Consider the following 14,851-nt stretch of genomic DNA (forward strand, 5'->3'; position numbering starts at 1 on the left):
GGGCCTAGAAACAGAGTTCATTTCTCTTTTCTTTGTCACATCGTATAGATACACAGTTCCCTTTGGTAGGCTTTATCTACCTATACATGAGTAATGAGACTTGGTTGACTGAAGATTAGGACCCAAGTATTGCCCATTTAGTAAGCACTTAATAAGCACTCAGTAAATACATATTGAAGATATGCACTAATGAATGAATACATGAAAAAGAAAAGAAAACATCAAAAATTTGCCAAACAATAAAAAAATGCCCTTGGAATACTGAATTCAAGTGGGATTAGATTGTAGATTGAGGAATGGGGACTCTTACCATTGCCTCCTATTGGACTGGGATGATGCTTCTCTTGACTAGATTTGAGATGATATCAAATACAGATACGACAAAATTCTTTCCATGTTCTAGAAAAAATTGTGCTTTTCATTTCCATTATTTATAATGCAAATCATTCCTATTTTTAGAGCTGACTTCGGAATTTATTTTTAATTTCTGTCTCTATGTCCTGTTGTGTTAATATCAAAAGCTGAAATGATTTTTACTATTTTTGTATTTCACCCATGAGGATAAAATTTGAAGAAAATATTAAATTTTTGTCCAAACTCAGAATGAGAGCTACCAAAAATGCTGCATTACTGGATGGTCATGGCCCCACATCTTCTGAACTCTGCAAAATTGTTCTATCCTCTCTTATCCATTTGGAGATCAAAGCTCCTCCAGAGCAGATAATTCCAGTATTTCCCAATTTCTTTACCCCATGTGTATTCTTAGGAATATTTAATTTATCTGATTAATATTTTAGAAGAAATATAAAGAAATTGAAATCCATTTAATTATCTTCTACTATTTCTTAGGTTCGTGTAAAATATAAACACACCTGAAAGATTGTAATGAAGTTTAAGTTCTCTAAGGGCAAAGTGATGATATATGCTTTATGTTCTAATCCATGATCCTAGCTTGTAAGGGGATGCTATGCCCCTTGTGTGTTCTCAATAAACTTTAATTAGTATTTGTAATAAAGAAGAAATGCCCCTATACATGCTAACCTTGTGGCTTCATGGGGGTCCCTCTCTTCCCCATTGTAAAATAACTTAATCTCTACTAACATATCAAAACATTGTAGTGTATGATTTTTAACATTCTAGAAGGAGCGAGGGAAAGAGAGAGGGTGTTTGGGGAAAAGAAATTCTAAACTGATCCTTATCCATGTGTAAGGAGGGAATTTCTGATTCCCAGTGAAAGTATTTTCAGCAATTCTAAGTCAGGGCAAATGAGGAGGTGCTTCCATTGACAGAAACAGCTTTAAGTGAAAGGACTTGGGAAGGGGCGGGGCCTGTTGAGAGAATTAAAGCAGGTGTGAAGTTAAAGTCAGAGTTCCAGCTGGCTGAGAAGACCAGAGGACACCTGAGTTGTCACTGAGCTTTGGTGCCAGGAGAAATGGACAAGATCCTGGGAGCATCATTTTTAATTCTATGGCTTCGACTAGGCTGTGAGTTGTGGAGGAGAAATCCCAGGATACCCCGTTAGCTGAGAGGAATGAGAAAATTGGGGTACAGACAAACTCATGCAGGTAGAAACTTTAATGAGGAAATATAAATTTGGGGGCTTAATGGCTTTTGTTATCTTTTTAAGCAGGGGTGAGTGGCCAACAGAAGGAAAAAGGTGCCCAGCAGCAGGTGAAACAGAGCCCTCAATCTTTGATCTTCCAGGAAGGAGAGATTTCAGTTCTGAACTGTACTTATGAGAACAGTGCATTTGACTATTTCCCATGGTACCGGCAATACCCCGGTGAAGGCCCTGCATTCCTGATAGCCATACGTTCAGGTTCACGTGTAAATACAAGTGAAGGAAGATTTACAGTTTCCTTCAATAAAAGTGCCAAACAGTTCTCGTTGACCATCACAGCTTCCCAGCCTGGAGACTCCGCCACCTACTTCTGTGCAGCAAGTGCACAGTGCTCTGCAGGCCCCTGCAGCCCGTACCCAAACCTGCAGCTGAGGCTCCAGCCAGACCCTGCCGTGTGGATGCAATGTTCACACACACACACACACACAGAATATATTTGATCAAAAAAAGCCTTAATATACTTATAAGAACTGACATTATACAGAATTTATTCTCTGACCAAAATGGAATTGATTTAGAAAATCAACTGCAAAAAGATGTCTCAAAAAACTCCCACATATTTGTAATTTAAGCACTAAACTTTAAAATAACCCATAGGTCAAAGAAGCAATTGCAATAGCTATTAGAAGATATTTTTAAAGAAAATACAATATAAACACATATATACAGATATGTATGGGATACAGCTATAATAGTACGTAGAAGGAAATTTTTCATTTTAAATAATTATATTACTAAAGAAGAAAGATTGAAAAACAATGACCTAGGCTTTCAACAAAAGAAGATAGGAAAAGAAGAACAAATAAAACTTGATGTCACCTAAAAGAAGGAAATAATAAAAGTCAATGAAATAGAAAACATACAATAGAGATAGTCAACAAATTACAAAGTTAATTTTCTTAAAACCATTAATAAAATTGATATAATATTAACTAGATTTATCAAGAGGAAAAAGAGAGAAAACATAAATTATAAATAAAAGCAATGATAAAGAAAATCACACTATCAGATTCTCCATTAAAAGGATAATAAAGGGTCAGCCTGGTGTTGTAATGGTTAAGTTTGCCTTCTCTGCTTCGGCGGCCCAGGGTTCATGGGCCCAGATCCCAGGGGCAGATCCATACACTGTTCATCAAACCATGCTGTGGAGACATCCCATGTACAAAATAGAGGAAGACTGGCATGGATGTTAGCTCAGGGACAATCTTCCTCAAGCCAAAAAGGGAGAATTGGTAGCAGATGTTAGCTCAAGGCCAATCTTCCTCACCAAAAAAAGGATAATAAAAAAAAATCATTTACAATTTTATGTCACTGAGTAAGAGTATAGAAGTAGAACCACACAAGTGAGGATAACTAGTTTTTGTCTGTATGTGTTAAGAAGATCTGCTCTGAGCTAACCTCTGTTGCCGATCTTCCTCTTTTTGCATGAGGAAGACTGTCAGTGAGCTAACATCTATGCCAATCTTCCTCTACACTGTGTGTGATGCCGCCACAGTGTGGCTTGATGAGCAGTGCTAGGTTTGCGCCTGGGATCTGAACCTGCAAACCCTGGGCCGTTGAAGTGGAGCACGCGAATGTAACCACTGCACTACTGGGCCAGCCCCATAACTGACTTTTTGACAAAAGTACAAAGGCAATTCAATGGAGGAAAGATAGTCTTAGCAACAAACGGTGTCAGGACAATTGAATATTCACAAGCAAATAATTAAACCTTGACCAAAATTTCATAACTTATACAGAAATTTGAGGACAGTCTCAAAATGGATCATACATCCAAATGTAAAATGTAAAACTATGAATCCTTTAGAAGAAATATAAGAGAAATTCATGACCTAGGGTCAGGCGAAGAGATTTTTGACAGGACACCAAAAGCACAATCCATAAAAATACAAATAACTTCTATTTCATCAAAATTATCAAAGTTTGCTCTGTGAAAGACACTGTTAAGAGAATGAAAAAGACAAAGCACAGATTGGCAGGAAACATTTGCAAAATACATTTTCACCAAAGGACTAGTATTCAGAATATAAAGAACCCTCTAAACTCAACAGGAAGACAACAAACAATCCAATTAAAAAATGGACAAAAGACTCGCACAGTCACTTCACTGAAGAGAGAATGTTGTAGTGGAATAAGCATGGAAACAAGCATATGAACAGATGTTCAACATCATCAGCCATTAAGGAAATGCAAATTAAAGCCACAGTGAGGTACCACTGCACGTCTATCAGAATGGCTAAAATGAAAAATCCCGACAATAGCAGGTTCTGACAAGGGTGCAGAGAAACAGGATCGCTCATACACTGCTGGTGGGTGGGTGGTGCGGTCACTCTGGAATACAGTTCAGCAGTTTCACATGAAGTTAAGTTTTCATTTAATTTACAACCCAGCCATCACACTTCTGGATCCTTATGCTAGAGAAATGCAAACTTATACTCACTCACAGTGAGCTTATAGAAAACTTGCAGTGGTTACTACTTTAGAACAGAAGAAGGAATGGGGTTACTCTTTTAGTTCTGTCTGTAATGTTTGAGAGAAAGAGCAAGAGAGAGATGGCGGGGTGGGGGAAAGGTTATAGAAAACACAGCAAAGTTAAATTCTCATTGCTAGGGACCAAAGGAGTCTGCTAGGTAATTTTCTGTACTTTTCTATGTGAGAATTATTTTAAAAATTTTAAAAATTGATCTTTTAAAATGACTAGTAACAACCACAGTTTTTACTAGCTCAGTGAGTTCATAGGATGGAGAATGGAACTCTTATTGCCTACAACTTTGCCAGATGTATTCCCAATATGCCACATAAATGCCAACAAATGTCCCATCTGAAAAATCTTTTAATTTGCTTATGAATTAGAGGGTATTCAACTTGAAATAAACAACTTGTAGTCCACCACTCCCAGTCCACAATGTACATGTTTTCAATACACAAAAAGAGAAAGTTAAAAAAAAAATGAAATCAATTAGGTTAATAATGGTAGATATGTACACACCATGTCAGTATACGTTAGAACCAATAAACGGATTCAGCAAAGTTGCAGGATGCAAAATCAATATACAAACATTAGTTGCATTTCTATATACTAATAACAAATGTCAAAAAGAAGAAATTAAGGGGGCTGGCCCCATGGCCGAGTTGTTAAGTTCTCGTGCTCTGCTGGTGGTGGCCCAGTGTTTCGTTGGTTCGAATCCTGGGCGCGGACATGGCACTGCTCATCAAACCACGCTGAGGCAGCGTCCCACATGCCACAACTAGAAGGACCCACAACTAAGAATATATAACTTGTACCGGGGGGCTTTGGGGAGAAAAAGGAAAAAATAAATAAATAAAAGTAAAATAAAATCTAAAGTTATAAAAAAAGAAAAAGAAAAGAGTCCTGTTTACAATTATGTCAAAAATAATAAAATACCTAGGAATAAATTTGACCAAGGAGATGAAAGACCTATACACTGAAAACTACAAGACATTTAGTAAAGAAATTGAAAAAGACACAAATAAATGGAAAGACGTTTGATGCTCATGGATTGGAAGAACTTATATTGTTAAATGTCCACACTAGCCAAAGCAATCTACTGAGTCAATGCAATCTCCATCAAAATTCCTAGGACATTATTTACAGAAGTAGAACAAACAATCTTAAAATTTCTGTGGAACCAAAAAAGACCCTGAATAGACAAAGCAGTCTTCAGAAAGAAGAACAAACCTAGAGGCATCACACATCTTGATTTCAAACTATATTACAAAGCCAGAATATCAAAACAGTATGATATTGGCATAAAAAAACCATATAGACCAATGGAAAAGAGTAGAGAGCCCAGAGATAAATCCACACATATATGGCCAATCAATTTATGTCAAAGAAGCCAAGAATATACAATGGGAAGGACAGTCCCTTCAATAAATACTGTTGGGAAAACTGGATAGCCACATGCAAAAGAATGAAACTGGACCCCTCTCTGACACTATATACAAAAATCTACTCAAAAGACATTAAGGACTTTAATCTAAGACCTGAAACTATAAAACTTCTACAAGGAAACATTGGGGCTAAGCTCCTTGAAATTGGTTTTGGCAATGACTTTTTGGATTTAAAACAAAAAGCAAAGACTACAAAAGTGAAAATAAACAAGTGCGGCTACATCAGACTAAAAAGCTTCTGTACAGCAAATAAAACCATCAACAAAATGAAAAGGCAACCTGTTGAATTGGAGAAAATATTTGCAAATCATATATCTGATAAGGGATTAATATTTAAAATATATAAAGAACTCAATAGATGAATAATCTGATTAAGAAACGGGGGATCTGAAAAGACATTTTTCCAAAGAAAGCATACAAATGACCAACAGGTACAGGAAAAGGTATTTCGAAAAGATATCTACATGCCCATGTTCATTAAAGCATTATTTACAACATGGGACATGCAAACAACCTAAGTGTCCATCTATAGATGAATGGATAAAGAAAAAATATACACACACACACACACACACACACACAATGGAACATTATTCAGTCATAAAAAAGAAGGGAATCATATCATTTTAGACATCATGGATGGAACCTGAGGGCATTATGGTAAATGAAATGTCACACAGAGAAGATAAAGACTGTATGATCTCACTTATATGTGAAATCTGAAAAGAAAAAAAACAAACTCATAAATACAGATACCAGTTTGGTGATTGCTAGAGTCAGGATTTTGGAGGGTGGTTGAAATAGGTGAAGGTGGTCAAAGGTACAAACTTCCAGTTGTAAGATAAATAAGTCCTGAGGATGTATTGTACACCATGGTGGCTATAGTTTTAAAATTATATGTATATGTATGATGTCAGTATATGAACGCCCACGTCTCTCAAAGTTTGTTTTGCTTCTTTTTCTAGTAGTTTGAAAACTTGGATAAGAAATTTGGAATAGTGTGCATATCTGATTAGAGTAGCTTTGATTGGACTGAAATACACAAGACTAAAATAGAATAATGCCTACACTGGAGTGGGTGGTCAGCATCAGAGGACAGCCGTTATCAAGGATGCAGGAGGGAGGGAGAACAGTAAGGTCCAGGAACCTCAATAGTGACTCTGTGGCTTCGTATGATGCATGAGTTTGGGGGTTTCCGTAAAGGAACCAAGGAAAGTCTGAGGACAGTTTACCAGAGAGTAACTCAGTTCTTCTCATTTGGGTTTCTTTATGAGGTGGTCAAACAAAAATAAAATGTACGAAATTTAATGATTTGACATAAACACTTTCACTAGATGAATTTTCAGAATAAAATGGAAAAGAATTTTCATTCCTTCAATGTCCAGGAAGGGAAATATTTTTGTTTTGGGAAATACTTATACCGTTAATAGGTTTTACTATTTTCACTGATAATACTGCATTTTGGGACAGGTTTTTCCTTCATGTTAACTGTAATAAGAATTGTAGAATTGCAAGAAGTAATATATGTGCATTCATAGCAACACCACGGCCAAGAATTTGAATTTTGAGGACCCATGGATTCTCCCTTCCTAGAACTTCTAATAAGTTAAGCATAGAGTTACATTACAAATGGATATGATTTTACTGCCGTTACCATTTGGTGTTCCAATACACAACTGCAGAGATTATGGAGTCAGAAGCCTGTTTTGTTATCATTTGTCTGAGTGATGTTTGCTGTTGTGAAGGTGCCAGTAGCCATGATTTGATGGGTAGAGGGAGGAAGGGAGATGATGACTTCTGGTTTGTCTCTTGTAGGGAAGACAAGGATTGATGAGCGTATTTCACTTTAGAATCAGATTGGAGGCAAAACAATCAAAACATGAATGAATATTTGCAATCAGGCCATGATTCATGATAAGTTTGTCTCAGCTGAGCCCCTCAGATTTTATCACAGGTTAACTTGCTAAACTTGGAAATTTTAGGTAATAAATCTCCTTCCAAAATTTCCTTCAATATTAAGCTTTAGGCTTATCCTTTACCAAATATAATCATTTACCATTAAATCACAAGAAAAGACAAAACAACCTTTAGGACAGGCCAAATCTCCCAAACTGAGGGTCATAAAACATTCAAACTTGACTAGTCAGGAAATACATTTCAGAGGCAGCTACAATATGTAGCTGAGGAACTTTGCATCCCTACTGTCAGGAACACAGAGCAGGGCCATTTCAACAGGAGGGAAATCCTGCCATCTTGCTGCACCCCAGGCTGCTGTGGGCATTCGTGGTCTCCTCTGCTTAGTTACAAATAATTGCAAACCAAGTCATGGGCTTCCTGTCAGCACTCAGAGAGGAAATGGGACAGAGGAGCAGATGTCTCAGCTAATCATAAACTCTCTTCCCTGCACCACTCATTGACAAGTTATTTTGATCTTAGAATCAAAGAACTGTCACTGTTTTAGAGACTCTGTCTGTACTTTCTTTTCTATTTGTCTTTTGGACTTTTGGTCCTTTTACATTAATTCATCCATTAAAACAATAAAACCAGATGAAAGATTAACAACTGCATTCCCCATGGTCATGTGACAGGATGCAAAACTTCAGTCACCAACTTCTGTGGAGTTGACATATACTGAGTGTTTGCAGCCCACAGCTATCACATTCTGCAGGAGTGGATTACAGCACTGTGTCACAGAGAGATCTGGCACGCTTGTCTTGACTTTATTTTACAAAGAGAAAAAATACCCAGTCATAGAATTTAACGAGTGAAATTGAACACTTTAGACCAATAGGATAAAAAATGTGACATCAGGACCATTCTAGGATGCACAATCTAATAAGCACAATTCTACTTGTAGAGGCAACAGGACTGAAAATCCTGATCCTCTTCAGAGTCTAATAAATAAAACTCAATGCCAGATTTCAAAATAATACTTTATTTCTGTTATAATTTCATAAAAACATAACTGAATAGATTCTAAAAGTCAGAAGGATGAGTTTTTATCATTTGATGTTAAAGTAGCTTTATTTATTGTAAAACTTAAGTTGAGTCCTAGAGCTCAGTAAAAAAGAAGAAACACATTCATTAACAATTTTGGATAGGTTTGCCTTTCACCAAAAATGCCAAAGTTCTCTGAGGTTTTAAAAAATTTCATTAGATTCTGGGTGGAGAAATGTAAGAATAGGTTAAGTGAATGACCAGTAAGTAGATATGACGTGGGTCCATAGCCTACAACAAATCCTATTTTAAATGAACCCCTGAAGTTATTCCACTGAATAATTATCAATATATGTCAACGATCTTCAGTTCCCCTCAGCTCAAACCTCTCATACTAATTGCTTTTTCTATGCCACTTTTCAGATACTGCCTAACTTAATTCTAGGGAAAGATGAGTAGACACAGTAAAGGTTTGGGGTGAGCCAGACTTTTTTCTCATCTATGCATAGACCACGTGGTCTGTGAACGTAAGAAAGCCTGTTCTTGTTTGGGGGAGGGGCATCAAAACCCAGGAACTATGTATATGCGCTGCCAGTCACTCAGAGACACTGGCCTGTCAGCTTGAGGCAGAACTAAACACATTTGTGCAGGGGACACATGACACATGTCACTCTCCAGCCTGTTAGGAGTATTCCTGGCCTTCATCTTCTCTGGTAGGGATGGGTCCAAACATGGGTAAGGATCTTAAGGATGAAAGGGTTGCTCACAGGCATATGGTACTTCACATGGACTTAGGAGGAAAGGAGGATTGGAGAAAAGAAGCATATTATGATTTCAATTTGGTTTGTCTTTGGGTCCTAAATTAGTCTAATTACAATATTTTATTCACTACATCAACTCTGTTTACTGATCTTCCTACAGGATCCAGTGTGGCCCAGAGAGTTACTCAAGGCCAGACAGCCACATCCATGCAAGAAGGGGCATCAGTCACGCTGGACTGTCGGTATGAAACAAGTCAGAGCACATACTCTATTTTTTGGTATAAGCAGCTTCCCAATGGAGAGATCGTTTTCCTTATTCGTCAGAGTTCTTCTAGCCAGGATGCAAAGAATGGCCGCTATTCTACAAACTTACAGAAAGCAGCTAAATTCATCAGCTTCACCATCTCAACCTTACAGCTGGAAGATTCAGCAAAGTATTTATGTGCTCTCCAAGAACTCACAGTGTTTGAAGTGATAGTAACAGCAGAACAAAAACCCCAGAGCTCAATAAGAGAGAGCCCTCCTGCTGCAGGGCCGAGCTGAAACGCACACCTGCAGATCCCAGGCAAGAAATGGCAGTACTGTGGGTGCTTAATATGTGGGCTGGATCAGATGATTTAACTCTCAGTAAAACTTCCTTCTACGTCATTAGGAAACAGGTGTGCTGAGTAACTTCTGATACATTCTCAGTCTTAAATTTTTGACTTAAAATAGATCATACAGAACATGTAAAGTTATCTAAAGTAGAAAAAACTAGTCCCACAATAATTTAAAGTGACAGTTTCAGTTAAAGATGCTGAAATTGTAAACCTGATTGTTGTCTAGTTATCTGGAATCGTCATGAAAATCATTTCCTTAGCCCTTCCCTCTTAGGCTTTGAGTCAGTTAGGGTGCAACCAGAGAAGCAGAATCACCACGGATGATGTAGAATAAGAGATTAATGATAAGGATTAAAACTCACTCAATTGCTGGGGCTGGTGGAGGAGTCTATATAAAGCTGTTGTCTTTGCATGTGGTATTGAGTCTAAATGTGCTCTAAGTCAGCTAGAGTGACATTTGTGAAGGAAAGTTGGATATGGACAAAAGCATAGACAAATTGGGACTTGTAAGGACATATTAGAACCCATGAGGACAATTGCAACCCTCAAAAACTAAACCTTGTCCCTCACCTCCTTCAATCTCATAGTGGTGGGTGACCTTCAGGAGAAGTGAGTGTCGCTTGCCTTCATGCTACATGAATACTTGGCCCAAGACAAAGAGAAGCTGAAGGAGGAGACCCGGTGGGAGGTGGAGGAGTTGTGAGGCAACAACAAGATGAGCTGGCAGATCAGCAGCGTGTGTGAGTTGCCACAGCGCCTGGAGCCCCGCACCAAGCTGCAGAACAAACAATATGAGTGCTTCATCACAGCTGCCTTCCAAATACTGTAAAAATCTCTTCGTGGCCAACCCTAACCCAGAACAATATAGGGAAGCAAATCCAGAAATATATTTCCAGATAGTTAGTTGAGAGTGTACAGTACTGTCATAGTACCCTCCTGGTAAACTTGGCATCCGTATGTACCTCTTGTAACAACACAACTTTCAAATAAAGACAATAGCAAAATTATGCTTCCTGCTAATATAGTGCAATTATTCCTCATTCAACCAAAAACAAGCTAATTATCTCCTGCAAAGAGGATCCAAAGTTCATTCATCTGTTTTTGGATAAATTTCCTCTTGTAGCTGAGTCACACTCTCCTCAGTGATATCCCGTACCTTAACTACTGAGATATAATAAGATACAAGATTAATTTATAATATTAATTATATTATTATATATAATATATAATAATATAATAAATTATACATAATTTATAAGTAGCACTTCTTATGCTACTACTCGTAGACAAATGGGAGAGGGGAGTAAAAAATGGTTAATATATACATAAATATACTCATACCAAAATGAAAAATAAATTTTCATAACTATTATAATTCTTGTTTATGCAAATGGCAACGTGATTATAGCTGGTATTTATAACTGCCTCTTCCATTACCCATTCCCTAATCTCTTTCTCATAGCAAGCACCTCCATTCACTGCTATACTTGTCTTTCTAAAAGTATAAGCTCCTTTTTCAGAAGCAATGCTATGCGGAATGGCATAAAGTTGAAGGAATTCTGCAATTCCACCACTGTGGTTTTGGCAGAAGCATTGCAGGCTCAGAGAGCAAATCCATATTCAGAGCGTCTATTTATGTGGGAAAAAAGTCTTGACGATATCCAGAGAAAATTGATAGACTGTGTTTCTGGAAACATCATTAAGAATAATACCTGACTTCTCATCAGAAACAATAGAAGTCACCAAGGGAAAGCATTTTTAAAGTGCTTAAAGAAAACAGACAAATAAAACTTTCAGGCTAGTTCCCTACGAACATGAAAGTATATTTTAGAATTGCCTTTGTCAAAAATTACTGCTAAGAAGGTAGAAATTCAATGCACAGACTGGTAAACTCTATTTGCAATGCATATTTCTGAAAAAAAAGGACTCAAATGCAGAATATGTAAAAAGCTCATAATAAATCAATAAGAAAAATAATGAATAAAACTGGCAAAAACTTGGAGCCACTTCAAAAATATGATGTCCAATAGCTAATAAACATACGAAAGTGTGCTTAATGTTATTATTCCTTTTTTATTGTGGTGTGCCTCAAGTTGGCTTCGACTCCTGGTGACCCTATGACTGAGTGATGTCCACAATGTCCTGTTCTCAACAGCCCCTCTCATCTCCTGTAGACTCACGCCTGTGCTTTACGGAGTCAATCCATCTCATATTTGGTCTTCCTCTTTTCCTGCTGCCCTCTACTTTTCCCAGCATTATTGCCTTTTCCAAGGAATCCTGTTTTCTCATGATGTGCTCAAAGAAAGACAGCCTCAGTTTTATCATCTTTGTCTTCATCAATAGTTCAGGCTTAATCTGCTCTAGGACCCACTTGTCCATCTTTCTGGCAGTCCAGAGTATCTGTAGAGCTCTCCTCCCACACCATAGTTCAAATGAATTCACTTTTTTTCCAGTCAGCTTTCTTCCCTGTCCAGCTTTCACACCTGTACATAGTAATTGGGATGCAGGGTGTGGGTAGTCTTGGCCTTAGTCTCTAATAACACTTCCTTACACTTGATGATCTTTCCTAATTCTTTCATTGCTGCCCTTCTGAGTCTCAGCCCTCTCTTGATTTCTTGGCTGCAGGCTCCACTTAAGCAGATGACTGAATCAAAAAACCCCAAAATATTTAATACTTTGAATGTCTTTATTATTACTCATTAGGGAAACGAAAATAAAACACCATTTTAATGTTCCATCTGTGTCTTTTCAGCACTCTGAATGTATTAATGTAGCTAAGAGGAAATGAACCCAAGAGGAGAGGGAAAAATAATGACTATCTTCAGGAAAATAGATGATTGAGTAAATTTCCTAGGAGCTTCAATCATTGAACCCATGTGGAGAGGAGAAAAAGCGGTAACAGGTCACAGAGCTGGACACTGGAGGAAAGGCAGGTTTTACTAGGAAAAAAGAAAGTTAATATTTATTGAACTTACTATGTCAGGCACTGTAATGTGCATTTCAAATTCATTATCTAATTTAAACATCATATACTCTATGAGACAAGTTTTGTTGTTACCATTTTGTATATTTGGCAAATGAGACATAACGTACTCAACTTTGAAAATCATTTCTATTTTTATTTTTACCCAGAGTCTAGCATCCGAGAGGGCTCCTAAAGAGCATGATTTGGACCATGGAGAAGCAATTGGCCCCAGAACAGGGTGGCTGGATCTCTCAGTGATGCTGACATTACTGGTTTAAACTGGAACCTAAAGGGAACTAGAAAAGAAGATGCCAAACCTAGGTACAAATTGTCCCAGGATCCGTGGATGAGGAAATCATCCACTAAGCAGCTAACGGTGCTGAATGCTTTAGCAAGCTCCTTATACAATAGTGTGCTGGAAAGAATAAGGGGCTACAGGGAAAGATAAGATCCTATTCCTTAAACACTCCAAGCAAGTTTCCACATCAAGACCTGGGCCCCTTGCCTTTGCCCTCTCTGCCTGTATTCCTATCCCCTCAAAATCTGCATGGTGTACCTCTGAATTTCCTTTATGTCTCCTCAAATCTCACCACTTTGTGAACCTTTTATCTAAATCTTTCTATTTTCCTTCCACACTCCATGTATCAAGAGCAAAAGCAATTCCTTGCTGAAGCACTGCCATCTGGTGTTCTGCTAAAATATTTTGTGAGGCTAACAGTGGCCTCCCTGCTGCCCTCCAGTGTTCATGGGTTTAACTGTGGCCAGGCCTAGTTCCAATAGGAGTACCATTGCTGAACCAGTCAATTAACTTCCCATTGCAGTAATCATGCAAGAGAGAATTCAGGAGAACTGGCTGGTTTTTAGTCTCCTTCCCTGCCAGATGTGGAGGTGATTGACTTCAAAACGACATACATAATACATGGGATGATTTGGGCTGGAGAGTAAGGATTATCTTGGAAATAATAGTTGGCTTTGTTGCACAAGGTGGGAGGTTTTTCTCTGTGAGATGAAATTGTGTCTACTGCTCTGTCCTTTATTGTAGGATAGGAACATCCTGAGAAGTGGGAGCAAGAGTCAATGATGAAAAAAAAAAACAGTTGTAGTGAACCCTGCTGGGTAAACTATTTCCATGATATGACATCCCACTGAATCTCCCAATATAACGTTATAGTGAACTGATTCCTCAATAACAGTAAGAAATGTAACAGACCATGGATACTTACAATAATACATGAAATCTGGTAAGTAAATTGTGAAATACACCTCAGAAAAATATTGAGCTTTATCTTGTGGATAGATTACTCTGTGATTTCAGACTGTGCCTACCAACTTCCAATATTTTATACATTGCATGCCTCTATTTGAGTGCCTAAGATAGGGAAGTTATTGTCCTAGGTGATTTCCATATCGCTTCTCATTTAATTCTTATTGGACCTTCAAGGTTGGTTCTGTCCTCTTTTAGGGAGACAGTGTAGCAACGTGCTTGAGACAACAGACTTAGGTTGTATTTCTAGATCTACCGCTCATTAATTTAGTGATCTTGGGAAAATAACTTCATAATTTTTATGCTTTAGTTTCCTCATGCCTACAATGTGGTTATTGATAGTATCTACCACACAGGGTTATTATGAGAAGTAAATGAGATGATGAACACCAGTGCTTAGCCCAGCGCCCAACAGAAAGACACTGGCTCCTTACAGAAAAGGAAACTGAACATGAGAGAGGTTAAGTACCTTGCCTCGTGTTGCAAAGTGGCAGAGTGGAGCCTTCTCTCCACACCTTATTTAGAGCAGATGCCTTTCCTCACCCCAAGAGAAACTCTCTATCTCAAAACAGTATTGTATTGTCTTTATAGTGCTTATCACTATTTAAAACTATCTCATTTTTTAAAAATCCAGTTATTTAATTTTTTTATCCTCCCACTGCACTGTGGGCCTTTTGTATTCTCTTCACTACTGCATCGTCCATGCTTGGTACGCAGGAGGCACAATTGATATATATAGTTGAATGAATGTACAAAAGATAAAATTATTTCTAGAGTCCATGCAATTCG

The sequence above is a fragment of the Equus asinus genome, chromosome 2, assembly GCF_041296235.1.
Source record: "Equus asinus isolate D_3611 breed Donkey chromosome 2, EquAss-T2T_v2, whole genome shotgun sequence".
Taxonomy (NCBI): Eukaryota; Metazoa; Chordata; class Mammalia; order Perissodactyla; family Equidae; genus Equus; species Equus asinus.